Raw genomic sequence first — 14,444 nt, 5'->3', positions numbered from 1 at the left:
AGAGAGAGAGAGAGAGAGAGGACCTAGTAGCGATCAGTGAAGAGGCGGGGCCAGGAGCTGAGTCTCGAACTCTGCAACCACAATTAGGTGAATACACACACACACACGCGCACACACACACGCGCACACACACGCGCACACACATACGTAAATTATCTCCATTCATCTCTCTGTCTATACATGTCGGTCTTTATCTTTGTATTTACCAGCCTATATTTCTCTTTGACGCTTATATATATATATATATATATATATATATATATATATATATATATATATATATATATATATATATATATATATATATATATATATATATATATATATATATATATAGATAGATAGATAGATAGACAGATAGATAGATAGACAGATCTTCTTGACTGAAAGAGGACATCTGTAACCTTCAGTGCGCTGCATTACACTTGTGCCTCAAAATACACAAACAAATTCAATTGTCATGTAAGGGGAATTAAGAAAACAGAAAAATGTATATAAGTAGGAAAGATACACATCCATTTTCTCTAACTTTGCTCATTTTCTATGAAAGAAGGTAAACAGTGTCCCTGACACCTGTGTCCACAAGTAACACACTCGGAATTTTTTCACTCAATTTAACACGCCACAAAATCTATTTCTAAACATGTTTCTCTGCTCCCATTAACCGTGGGAATGTAAACAAAAAAGTCAAGGATGTCCCATGGATGACCAGCGATCAAAACACTGACAACTTTAGAAATAAAGAGTTACAACACACCTGTCACCATCTAGTGGTGGTTTAACACACCTGCCACACTGGCTGGGACCCACAACACAAGTGGAGCCTGTACAGGAAGCCTCCCTGAGACTATTCTCGCGTCCATTTGTACCTATTTCAGCATATTTTTGCGTGTTTTATGTATCTCCTCCGCGTGTTTTGGCGCCAGGGTTTCACTGACATTGTGAGTGTCATGTATTGAATAACTTGACTTGCTTAAGAACTTAGGTGGTACGACCCCAGTGACTCGAGGCTGGACCTCTAAGACGACAGACAAGTAAGTTCTTTGAACTTTTTTGTATTAGTCTTCAAGTTAGTGTGTATTCTTGAAGTTAGTGTGTATATTTTTTATATTAGTGTGTATTCTTGAAGTTAGTGTGTATATTCTTGAGGTTAGTCTGTATTCTTGAAGTTAATGTGTATATTCTTGTGGTTAGTGTGTATTCTTGAAGTTAGTGTGTATATTCTTGAGGTTAGTGTGCAGGCTTCGAACTATAGACCAATAAGCCTTACCTCCATAGTGGGAAAATTTATGGAATCAATAATTGCCGAAGCAATTCGTAGCCATCTTGGCAGGCATAGATTGATTAATGAATCTCAACACGACTTAAGAAATCGTAATGACACGATTGCAAATAAACCATACCCCCGGCCGGGATTGAACCCGCGGTCATAGAGTCTCAAAACTCCAGCCCGTCGCGCTAGCCACTAGACCAGCTAGCCACAATAAGATTCATCCAACTAGGTATATTTCTACACCATAGGAAAGTTAGCACAGGCCCGTCTAGTGGCTAGCGCGACGGGCTGGAGTTTTGAGACTCTATGACCGCGGGTTCAATCCCGGCCGGGGGTATGGTTTAATCTCAACACGGTTTTACAAAGGAGCGTTCCTGTCTTACGAATTTACTAATTTTTTTCACTAAGGTGTTTGAGGAGATAGATCATGGTAATGAATATGATATTGTGTATATGGACTTCAGTAAGGCTTTCGATAGAGTTCCACACCAGAGGCTATTGAGGAAACTTAAAGCACACGGAATAGGAGGAGAATTTTTTTCCTGGGTAGAGGCATGGCTGACAAATAGACAGCAGAGAGTTTGCATAAATGGGGAGAAATCAGAATGGGGGCACGTCACAAGCGGTGTTCCTCAGGGGTCAGTGTTGGGCCCGTTGTTGTTCACAATTTACATAAACGACATAGATTAGGGAATAAATAGCGACATAAGCAAATTTGCTGATGACACCAAAATAGGCCGTCCAATTCATTCTAATGAGGACACTAGAGCACTCCAGGATGATTTGAATAGACTGATGCAATGGTCGGAGAAGTGGCAGATGCAGTTTAATATTGACAAATACAAAGTTCTAAATGTTGGACAGGTAAATAACCATGCCACATATAAACTAAATAATGTAGATCTTAATACTACTGATTGCGAAGAGGATTTAGGAGTTCTGGTTAGCAGTAACCTAAAACCAAGACAACAGTGCATTAGTGTTCGCAATAAAGCTAACAGAATTCTTGGCTTCATATCTATAAGTATAAATAATAGAAGTTCTCAGGTTGTTCTTCAACTCTATATATCCTTGGTTAGGCCTCATTTAGACTATGCTGCTCAGTTCTGGTCACCGTATTACAGAATGGATATAAATGCACTGGAAAATGTACAGAGGAGGATGACAAAGATGATCCCATGTATGAGAAATCTTCCCTATGAGGATAGACTGAGGGCCCTGAATCTGCACTTTCTCGAAAGGCGTAGAATTAGGGGGGATATGATCTAGGTGTATAAATGGAAAACAGGAATAAATAAAGGGGATGTAAATAGCGTGCTGAAAATTTCCAGCCAAGACAGGACTCGCAGCAATGGATTCAAGTTGGAAAAATTCAGATTCAGAAAGGATATAGGAAAGCACTGGTTTGGTAATAGAGTTGTGGATGAGTGGAACAAACTCCCGAGTACAGTTATTCAGGCTAAAACGTTGTGTAGTTTTAAAAATAGGTTGGATAAATACATGAGTGGGTGTGGGTGGGTGTGGGTGGGTGTGAGTTGGACCTGACTAGCTTGTGCTGCTGGGTCTGGTGCAGTGCTCCTTCCTTGAGTGGAGATGATCAGACTGGGTGGGTCATTGATCTAATCCGGGGGGGGGGACATGGACCTGCTCCGCATGGGTCAGTAGGCCTGTTTCAGTGTTCCTTCTTTCTTATGTTCTTATGTTCTTGAAGTTAGTGTGTATATTCTTGAGGTTATTGTGTATTCCTGAAGGTAGAGTGTATATTCTTGAGGTTAGTGTGCATTCTTGAAGTTAGTGTGTATATTCTTGAGGTTAGTGTATATTCTTGTAGTGTGTTTATTCTTGAGGTTAGTGTATATTCTTGAAGTTAGTGTGTATATTCTTGAGGTTAGTGTATATTCTTGAAGTTAATGTGTATATTCTTGAGGTTAGTGTGTATTCTTGAAGTTAATGTGTATATTCTTGAAGTTAGTGTGTATTCTTGAAGTTAATGTGTATATTCTTGAAGTTAGTGTGTATTCTTGAAGTTAGTGTGTATATTCTCGAGGTTAGTGTGTATTCTTGAAGTTGGTGTGTATATTCTTCAAGTCAGTGTGTATTCTTGAAGTTAGTGCGTATATTCTTGAAGTTAGTGCGTATATTCTTGAAGTTAGTGCGTATATTCTTGAAGTTAGTGCGTATATTCTTCAAGTTAGTGCGTATATTCTTCAAATTAGTGCGTATATTCTTCAAGTTAGTGCGTATATTCTTCAAGTTAGTGCGTATATTCTTGAAGTTAGTGCGTATATTCTTGAAGTTAGTGCGTATATTCTTGAAGTTAGTGCGTATATTCTTCAAGTTAGTGCGTATATTCTTCAAGTTAGTGCGTATTTTCAAGTTAGTGCGTATATTCTTGAAGTTAGTGCGTATATTCTTGAAGTTAGTGCGTATATTCTTCAAGTTAGTGCGTATATTCTTCAAGTTAGTGCGTATATTCTTCAAGTTAGTGCGTATATTCTTCAAGTTAGTGCGTATATTCTTCAAGTTAGTGCGTATATTCTTCAAGTTAGTGCGCATATTCTTCAAGTTAGTGCGTATATTCTTGAAGTTAGTGCGCATATTCTTGAAGTTAGTGCGTATATTCTTCAAGTTAGTGCGTATATTCTTCAAATTAGTGCGTATATTCTTCAAGTTAGTGCGTATATTCTTCAAGTTAGTGCGTATATTCTTGAAGTTAGTGCGTATATTCTTGAAGTTAGTGCGTATATTCTTGAAGTTAGTGCGTATATTCTTCAAGTTAGTGCGTATATTCTTCAAGTTAGTGCGTATTTTCAAGTTAGTGCGTATATTCTTGAAGTTAGTGCGTATATTCTTGAAGTTAGTGCGTATATTCTTGAAGTTAGTGCGTATATTCTTCAAGTTAGTGCGTATATTCAAGTTAGTGCGTATATTCTTCAAGTTAGTGCGTATATTCTTCAAGTTAGTGCGCATATTCTTGAAGTTAGTGCGTATATTCTTCAAGTTAGTGTTTATTCTTGAAGTTAGTGCGTATATTCTTCAAGCTGATACTTCGCTCTGTGTAAAGCTTAATCAAGTTATGTTTCAGTGTAGAGCTTTACCAAATAATAATTCAATCTGGAAGAGATTTATCAAGCCGCATTTCACTCTGTGTAGAGCTTTACCAAGTCATGTTTCACTCAAGGGAGTACCATCATACCTTGGGACGAACACAGTTAGACCGTCACGTAATTACTACAGTTTAACGAGGTCATTCCTGTGTTAATTAGGGGGAGGGAGTGATTAACCTCCGTAGATAATTAAGACCAAGAATGTGCCTTGAATATACTCTCTCTCTCTCTCTCTCTCTCTCTCTCTCTCTCTCTCTCTCTCTCTCTCTCTCTCTCTCTCTCTCTCTCTCAGTGCTTCCTTCAAGTCTTGGCAGTGAAGGGCTCTTGATCCAAGAAACAGAAGCCTCCCTCCTAATTACCTGTTTTCTAGGCGCTCTATAACCCCTACGGATTTAGCGCGTCGCAAAATTTAATAAATAATGATGTAACTCGGTCATACATTAGCCGCGTGACGTCACTGAAAAAAAATTCCCTTTCCCGTTATTCCAGTGACGTAATTCCTTGCGTCACCTTATCACCGCGGTGCGTCCGTCTTGCGTCAGAGTGCGCCAAGTGAGCGTGAAATAAGGCGGTTGTTTTCTGCTGCCGTGAATCCACAAACGGGTTATAAAAACGGCAGAGAAATGCGGATTTGTTTGTGGTACTCGCCTAATTGTGGCTGCAGGGGTCGATTCATAGCTCTTGGCCCCGCCTTTTCCTGGTGAGAGAGAGAGAGAGAGAGAGAAAGAGCTCGTAAGGATGAATGATAATTGTGGATGGCAGGCACCATGAACACAGATCTGGAAGGCACCATGAACACCCACCATACCTGGCACCCACGCCATGGTTATGGCACCATAATAAAGCCATCACATCATGGCACCATTATCTGGGTCATATGATGCTTATTATTCCCACCTTACAAGGTGAGGTGGATGTCCAGGTTCATTCTTAATGTATTGTTCAAGTCAATAGTCTCCTCCTCTGCCTCTTCCTCTTATTCTTTCTCTTCCTCCTCCTCCTCTTCCTTCTTTTATTATTATTATTACTGCTAGGTTTATTATGTACAGAGAGACATTTCTGTGTAAATACCAGCTTCATGAAAGATATTTTTCATGTTTCAGGTATAGTTGGCATAATAAATTTGTTATAGTCCCTGTGAGTGGCAAACAGAATAAGCTAATCCTGCGGGATTAGTAAATCCTGCAGGGTTCGTAAATCCTGCTTTCATTAGTGAGATTGTCACGAATAAAAGATTATTTTTCGAATCACTGATGTATTTATTTCAAACGATTCTTTTGTCTTTCAAAATAAATAAATCTCCTGTTGGACTGTCTTGTTGTTGGTCACCAGGAGGCTCTTGATACCGTTGATGACAATACTCTCCTCCTCGAGAGGCTCTTGATACCGTTGATGACAATACTCTCCTCCTCGAGAGGCTCTTGATACCGTTGATGACAGTACTCTCCTCCTCGAGAGGCTCTTGATACCGTTGATGACAATACTCTCCTCCTCGAGAGGCTCTTGATACCGTTGATGACAATACTCTCCTCCTCGACAGGCTCTTGATACCGTTGATGACAATACTCTCCTCCTCGAGAGGCTCTTGATACCGTTGATGACAATACTCTCCTCCTCGACAGGCTCTTGATACCGTTGATGACAATACTCTCCTCCTCGAGAGGCTCTTGATACCGTTGATGACAATACTCTCCTCCTCGAGAGGCTCTTGATACCGTTGATGACAATACTCTCCTCCTCGAGAGGCTCTTGATACCGTTGATGACAATACTCTCCTCCTCGAGAGGCTCTTGATACCGTTGATGACAATACTCTCCTCGACAGGCTCTTGATACCGTTGATGACAATACTCTCCTCCTCGACAGGCTCTTGATACCGTTGATGACAATACTCTCCTCCTCGACAGGCTCTTGATACCGTTGATGACAATACTCTCCTCCTCGAGAGGCTCTTGATACCGTTGATGACAATACTCTCCTCCTCGAGAGGCTCTTGATACCGTTGATGACAATACTCTCCTCCTCGAGAGGCTCTTGATACCGTTGATGACAATACTCTCCTCGACAGGCTCTTGATACCGTTGATGACAATACTCTCCTCCTCGACAGGCTCTTGATACCGTTGATGACAATACTCTCCTCCTCGAGAGGTTCTTGATACCTTTGATGACAATACTCTCCTCGAGAGGCTCTTGATACCGTTGATGGCAATACTCTCCTCCTCGACGGGCTCTTGATGCCGTTGATGACAATACTCTCCTCCTCAAGAGGCTCTTGATACCGTTGATGACAATAATCTACTCGACGGGCTCTTGATGCCGTTGATGATAATACTCTCCTAAACTAGGGGTTCTTGATACCGTTGATGATAATACTCTCCTCGAGGGGCTCTTGATGCCGTTAATGATAATATTCTCCTCCTCAAGGGGCTCTTGATGCCGCTGATGATAATACTCTTCTCAAGGGGCTCTTGATGTCATTGATGATAATACTCTCCTCCTCTAGGGGCTCTTGATGCCGTTGATGATAATACTCTCCTTCTTGAGGGGCTCCTGATGCCATTGATGATAATACTCTCCTCGAGGGGCTCTTGATGCCGTTTATGATTATACTCTCCTCCTCGAGGGGCTCTTGATGCCGCTGATGATAATACTCTCCTTTCTCGATGGGCTCTTGATGTCGTTGATGATACTCTCCTCCTCGACGGGCTCTTGATAACGTTGATGATTGTTCTCCTCGAGGGGCTCTTGATGCCGCTGATGATAATACTCTCCTTATCAAGGGGCTCTTGATACCGTTGATGATAACACTCTCCTCCTCAAGGGGCTCTTGATGCCGTTGATGATAATACTCTTCTCCTCGAGGGGCTCTTGATGACGTTAATGATAATACTCTCCTCGAGGGGCTCTTGATGCTGTTGATGACAATACTCTTCTCGAGTGGCTCTTGATGACGTTGATGATAATACTCTTCTCGAGGGGCTCTTGATGACGTTGATGATAATACTCTCCTCATCGAGAGGCTCTTGATGCCGCTGATGATAATACTCTCCTTCTCGAGGGGCTCTTGATGTCGTTGATGATACTCTCCTCCTCGACGGGCTCTTGATGACGTTGATGATGATGCTCTCCTCCTCGAGGGGCTCTTGATGCCGCTGATGATAATACTCTCCTTATCAAGGGGCTCTTGATACCGTTGATGATAACACTCTCCTCCTCGAGGGGCTCTTGATGCCGTTGATGATAATACTCTTCTCCTCGAGGGGCTCTTGATGACGTTAATGATAATACTCTCCTCGAGGGGCTCTTGATGCTGTTGATGATAATACTCTTCTCGAGGGGCTCTTGATGACGTTGATGATAATACTCATCTCGATGGGCTCTTGATGACGTTGATGATAATACTCTCCTCATCGAGAGGCTCTTGATACCGTTGATGATAATACTCTCCTCCTCGAGGGGCTCTTGATGCCGTTGATGACAATACTCTCCTCGAGAGGTTCTTGACACCGTTGATGACAATACTCTCCTTCTCGAGAGGCTCTTAATACCGTTGATGACAATACTCTCCTCCTCGAGAGGCTCTTGATACCGTTGTTGACAATACTCTCCTCGTGAGGCTCTTGATACCGTTGATGACAATACTCTCCTCCTCGAGAGGCTCTTGATACCGTTGATGACAATATTCTCCTTCACGAGAGACTCTTCATACCATTGATGACAATACTCTCCTTCACGAGACTCTTGATACCGTTGATGACAATACTCTCCTCCTCGAGAGGCTCTTGATACCGTTGATGACAATACTCTCCTTCTCGAGAGGCTCTTGAAACCGTTGATGACAATACTCTCCTTCACGAGAGACTCTTGATACCGTTGATGACAATACTCTCTTCCTCGAGAGGCTCTTGATACCGTTGATGACAATACTCTCCTTCTCGAGATACTCTTGATACCGTTGATGACAATACTCTCCTTCACGAGAGACTCTTGATACCGTTGACGACAATACTCTCCTTCACGAGAGACTCTTGATACCGTTGATGACAATACTCTCCTTCACGAGAGACTCTTGATACCGTTGACGACAATACTCTCCTTCACGAGAGACTCTTGATACCGTTGACGACAATACTCTCCTTCACGAGAGACTCTTGATACCGTTGACGACAATACTCTCCTTCACGAGAGACTCTTGATACCGTTGACGACAATACTCTCCTTCACGAGAGACTCTTGATACCGTTGATGACAATACTCTCCTTCACGAGACTCTTGATACTGTTGATGACAATATTCTCCTTCACGAGACTCTTGATACTGTTGATGACAATACTCTCCTTCACGAGACTCTTGATACCGTTGATGACAATACTCTCCTTCACGAGACTCTTGATACCGTTGATGACAATACTCTCCTTCACGAGACTCTTGATACTGTTGATGACAATACTCTCCTTCACGAGAGACTCTTGATACCGTTGTCGACAATACTCTCCTTCACGAGAGACTCTTGATACCGTTGACGACAATACTCTCCTTCACGAGAGACTCTTGATACCGTTGATGACAATACTCTCCTTCACGAGAGACTCTTGATACCGTTGATGACAATACTCTCCTTCACGAGAGACTCTTGATACCGTTGATGACAATACTCTCCTTCACGAGAGACTCTTGATACTGTTGATGACAATACTCTCCTTCACGAGAGACTCTTGATACCATTGATGACAATACTCTCCTTCACGAGACTCTTGATACTGTTGATGACAATACTCTCCTTCACGAGAGACTCTTGATACCGTTGATGACAATACTCTCCTTCACGAGACTCTTGATACTGTTGATGACAATACTCTCCTTCACGAGAGACTCTTGATACCGTTGATGACAATACTCTCCTTCACGAGAGACTCTTGATACTGTTGATGACAATACTCTCCTTCACGAGAGACTGTTGATACCATTGATGACAATACTCTCCTTCACGAGACTCTTGATACTGTTGATGACAATACTCTCCTTCACGAGAGACTTGATACCGTTGATGACAATACTCTCCTTCACGAGAGACTCTTGATACTGTTGATGACAATACTCTCCTTCACGAGAGACTCTTGATACCATTGATGACAATACTCTCCTTCACGAGACTCTTGATACTGTTGATGACAATACTCTCCTTCACGAGAGACTCTTGATACCGTTGATGACAATACTCTCCTTCACGAGACTCTTGATACTGTTGATGACAATACTCTCCTTCACGAGAGACTCTTGATACCGTTGATGACAATACTCTCCTTCACGAGAGACTCTTGATACCGTTGATGACAATACTCTCCTTCACGAGACTCTTGATACCGTTGATGACAATACTCTCCTTCACGAGAGACTCTTGATACCGTTGACGACAATACTCTCCTTCACGATAGACTCTTGATACCGTTGATGACAATACTCTCCTTCACGAGACTCTTGATACCGTTGATGACAATACTCTCCTTCACGAGAGACTCTTGATACTGTTGATGACAATACTCTCCTTCACGAGAGACTCTTGATACCGTTGATGACAATACTCTCCTTCACGAGAGACTCTTGATACCGTTGACGACAATACTCTCCTTCACGAGAGACTCTTGATACCGTTGATGACAATACTCTCCTTCACGAGAGACTCTTGATACCGTTGATGACAATACTCTCCTTCACGAGAGACTCTTGATACCGTTGATGACAATACTCTCCTTCACGAGAGACTCTTGATACCGTTGATGACAGTACTCTCCTCCTCGAGAGGCTCTTGATACCGTTGATGACAATACTCTCCTCCTCGAGAGACTCTTGATACCGTTGATGACAATACTCTCCTCCTCGAGAGACTCTTGATACCGTTGATGACAATACTCTCCTCCTCGAGAGACTCTTGATACCGTTGATGACAATACTCTCCTTCACGAGAGACTCTTGATACCGTTGATGACAATACTCTCCTTCACGAGACTCTTGATACTGTTGATGACAATATTCTCCTTCACGAGACTCTTGATACTGTTGATGACAATACTCTCCTTCACGAGACTCTTGATACCGTTGATGACAATACTCTCCTTCACGAGACTCTTGATACCGTTGATGACAATACTCTCCTTCACGAGACTCTTGATACTTTTGATGACAATACTCTCCTTCACGAGAGACTCTTGATACCGGTGTCGACAATACTCTCCTTCACGAGAGACTCTTGATACCGTTGACGACAATACTCTCCTTCACGAGAGACTCTTGATACCGTTGATGACAATACTCTCCTTCACGAGAGACTCTTGATACCGTTGATGACAATACTCTCCTTCACGAGAGACTCTTGATACCGTTGATGACAATACTCTCCTTCACGAGAGACTCTTGATACTGTTGATGACAATACTCTCCTTCACGAGAGACTCTTGATACCATTGATGACAATACTCTCCTTCACGAGACTCTTGATACTGTTGATGACAATACTCTCCTTCACGAGAGACTCTTGATACCGTTGATGACAATACTCTCCTTCACGAGACTCTTGATACTGTTGATGACAATACTCTCCTTCACGAGAGACTCTTGATACCGTTGATGACAATACTCTCCTTCACGAGAGACTCTTGATACTGTTGATGACAATACTCTCCTTCACGAGAGACTCTTGATACCATTGATGACAATACTCTCCTTCACGAGACTCTTGATACTGTTGATGACAATACTCTCCTTCACGAGAGACTTGATACCGTTGATGACAATACTCTCCTTCACGAGAGACTCTTGATACTGTTGATGACAATACTCTCCTTCACGAGAGACTCTTGATACCATTGATGACAATACTCTCCTTCACGAGACTCTTGATACTGTTGATGACAATACTCTCCTTCACGAGAGACTCTTGATACCGTTGATGACAATACTCTCCTTCACGAGACTCTTGATACTGTTGATGACAATACTCTCCTTCACGAGAGACTCTTGATACCGTTGATGACAATACTCTCCTTCACGAGAGACTCTTGATACCGTTGATGACAATACTCTCCTTCACGAGACTCTTGATACCGTTGATGACAATACTCTCCTTCACGAGAGACTCTTGATACCGTTGACGACAATACTCTCCTTCACGATAGACTCTTGATACCGTTGATGACAATACTCTCCTTCACGAGACTCTTGATACCGTTGATGACAATACTCTCCTTCACGAGAGACTCTTGATACTGTTGATGACAATACTCTCCTTCACGAGAGACTCTTGATACCGTTGATGACAATACTCTCCTTCACGAGAGACTCTTGATACCGTTGACGACAATACTCTCCTTCACGAGAGACTCTTGATACCGTTGATGACAATACTCTCCTTCACGAGAGACTCTTGATACCGTTGATGACAATACTCTCCTTCACGAGAGACTCTTGATACCGTTGATGACAATACTCTCCTTCACGAGAGACTCTTGATACCGTTGATGACAGTACTCTCCTCCTCGAGAGGCTCTTGATACCGTTGATGACAATACTCTCCTCCTCGAGAGACTCTTGATACCGTTGATGACAATACTCTCCTCCTCGAGAGACTCTTGATACCGTTGATGACAATACTCTCCTCCTCGAGAGACTCTTGATACCGTTGATGACAATACTCTCCTTCACGAGAGACTCTTGATACCGTTGATGACAATACTCTCCTTCACGAGAGACTCTTGATACCGTTGATGACAATACTCTCCTCCTCGAGAGGCTCTTGATACCGTTGATGACAATACTCTCCTTCTCGAGAGACTCTTGATACCATTGATGACAATACTCTCCTTCACGAGACTCTTGATACTGTTGATGACAATACTCTCCTTCACGAGAGACTCTTGATACCGTTGATGACAATACTCTCCTTCACGAGAGACTCTTGATACCGTTGATGACAATATTCTCCTCCTCGAGAGACTCTTGATACCGTTGATGACAATACTCTCCTTCACGAGAGACTCTTGATACCGTTGATGACAATACTCTCCTTCACGAGAGACTCTTGATACCGTTGATGACAATACTCTCCTTCACGAGAGACTCTTGATACTGTTGATGACAATACTCTCCTTCACGAGACTCTTGATACCGTTGATGACAATACTCTCCTTCACGAGACTCTTGATACCGTTGATGACAATACTCTCCTCCTCAAACTTTATCTCTCTTGACTAAGGTGACAACACTTGCACTCAGTGTGACTTTGTAAATGGTCGGACCGCAACGTGGTGGTAAGCTCCTCTCTGCTATATGCGGGTTATTTGTGTATTGTTCCAGTCACGGTATTGTGCCTTTTTTTCTTCTCTTTGCCCTCACATCTTCAGCCATGTTTTAGCAACACAGTGTATCATCGCAGCTGTTAATGGTTATTAGTGACCCTCGTCTAATGCCCTACCAGTGAATTTGCGTGTCACCCAAGGCACTATTCTTCTGCGAAATCGTAATGACACGATTGCAAACAAACCATACCACGGGCGGGGTTAGAACCCCGCCCGTGGTATGGTATCGCCATCTATATCAACGGCGTAACTAATGCCACCTAGCGTCGGAAATCTGTACATTTTTGCTAACGGAGTATAATCAAAGTTCGTGAGTGTTCTGAAGAACTGCCATTTGTTGGGCGATAACTGATGTAAATCCAGAACCTCCTGTTAATACCAGCCATAGATAATGATTAACTAGGATCGAGTCTAGACATGGTTATATCCAACAAACTCACCCTGAGTACTGAAAAATAAGTCTAAAATGTCTGGGAACAAACCATGTCCACGAATGAAACCAAATGAAAACCAAAATAGAAAATGAAACCAAGTAAATGAAAGAGGGGGGAGGGGGATAGCCGACAATTACCTGCAAATGAATGTTCATATCCAACACATTGGTTTAGCTCTTCTTTTTTTAATATAATAATAATAATAATAATAATAATAATAATAATAATAATAATAATAATAATAATAACCAACACATATAGACAAAAGTCTCAGGAACTGAAGGGACGTTCTCTAAATTTACGCCACGACTTACACCAGTTATCGCCCAACAAAAGTCAGCTCCTCAGAACACTCACGAACTCTGATCATTCACTGTTATATAAAACCTTAAACTTATTAATGTCGTTCCTACGTACTAATGTTCAAGACATGTTTAAAACGCTACACTAAAATGCTGATGCTGACCTCAGACATTTCTTGGAAAGGAATCTTCATTGGAGAAATGTTTCACCAGCCAGTCTCTTCATCAGTTCAATACTGAGAAGAACGGCGGAAAATGAGGAGATTGAGGTAATCAGTCCCTCAGCCTGTAATCATTCACTCCAAGTTGAAGGACTGATTACTTCAAACTCCTCATCTTCCACTGTTATTCTCTGTCTTGGACTGATGAAGCCATTAGCTGGTAAAACATTTCCTCAATAAAATGTTGCATAAGTGTCTTATTCGTCAACTTGACGGTTTTTCTAACCCACTTACGCAATAATTTCCTTGAAAACTGCAACACAACACACAGGGGCTGCAACAGTAGTAAATACTCTTGATATCCCTTGTGCTCCATTGAACGTCTGTAGGTATTCTGTGTAAATTAAAAGCCAATACACACACACACACACACACACACACACACACACACACACACACACACACACACACACACACACACACACACACACACACACCAAGCAGGGAGGACCAAGCAGGGATAACAGGGAAGGCACTACAATGGATCAGGGAATACTTGTCAGGAAGACAGCAGCGAGTCATGGTACGTGGCGAGGTGTCAGAGTGGGCACCTGTGACCAGCGGGGTCCCGCAGGGGTCAGTCCTAGGACCAGTGCTGTTTCTGGTATTTGTGAACGACATGACGGAAGGAATAGACTCTGAGGTGTCCCTGTTTGCAGATGACGTGAAGTTGATGAGAAGAATACACTCGATCGAAGACCAGGCAGAACTACAAAGGGATCAGGACAGGCTGCAGACCTGGTCCAGCAATTGGC

The 14,444-nt window shown here is 42.3% G+C and overlaps 1 protein-coding gene across 1 annotated transcript in view; it reads left to right on the top strand.

Moving 5' to 3' along the window:
• Positions 1 to 792: 792 nt before the first annotated feature.
• Positions 793 to 14,444, top strand: part of LOC128684452 (synaptotagmin-5) — a 231,414-nt gene continuing 217,762 nt past the window's right edge. The window contains exon 1 of the mRNA XM_053770617.2: positions 793 to 1,034. The gene's annotated coding sequence lies outside the window, so the exon portion shown is untranslated. The remainder of the gene's footprint in view (positions 1,035 to 14,444) is intronic.

This window comes from Cherax quadricarinatus, chromosome 4, assembly GCF_038502225.1.
Source record: "Cherax quadricarinatus isolate ZL_2023a chromosome 4, ASM3850222v1, whole genome shotgun sequence".
Classification (NCBI taxonomy): domain Eukaryota; kingdom Metazoa; phylum Arthropoda; class Malacostraca; order Decapoda; family Parastacidae; genus Cherax; species Cherax quadricarinatus.
The sequence above is the reverse complement of the archived record's forward strand: the minus strand, read 5'-3'. Positions and strand labels throughout refer to the sequence as shown.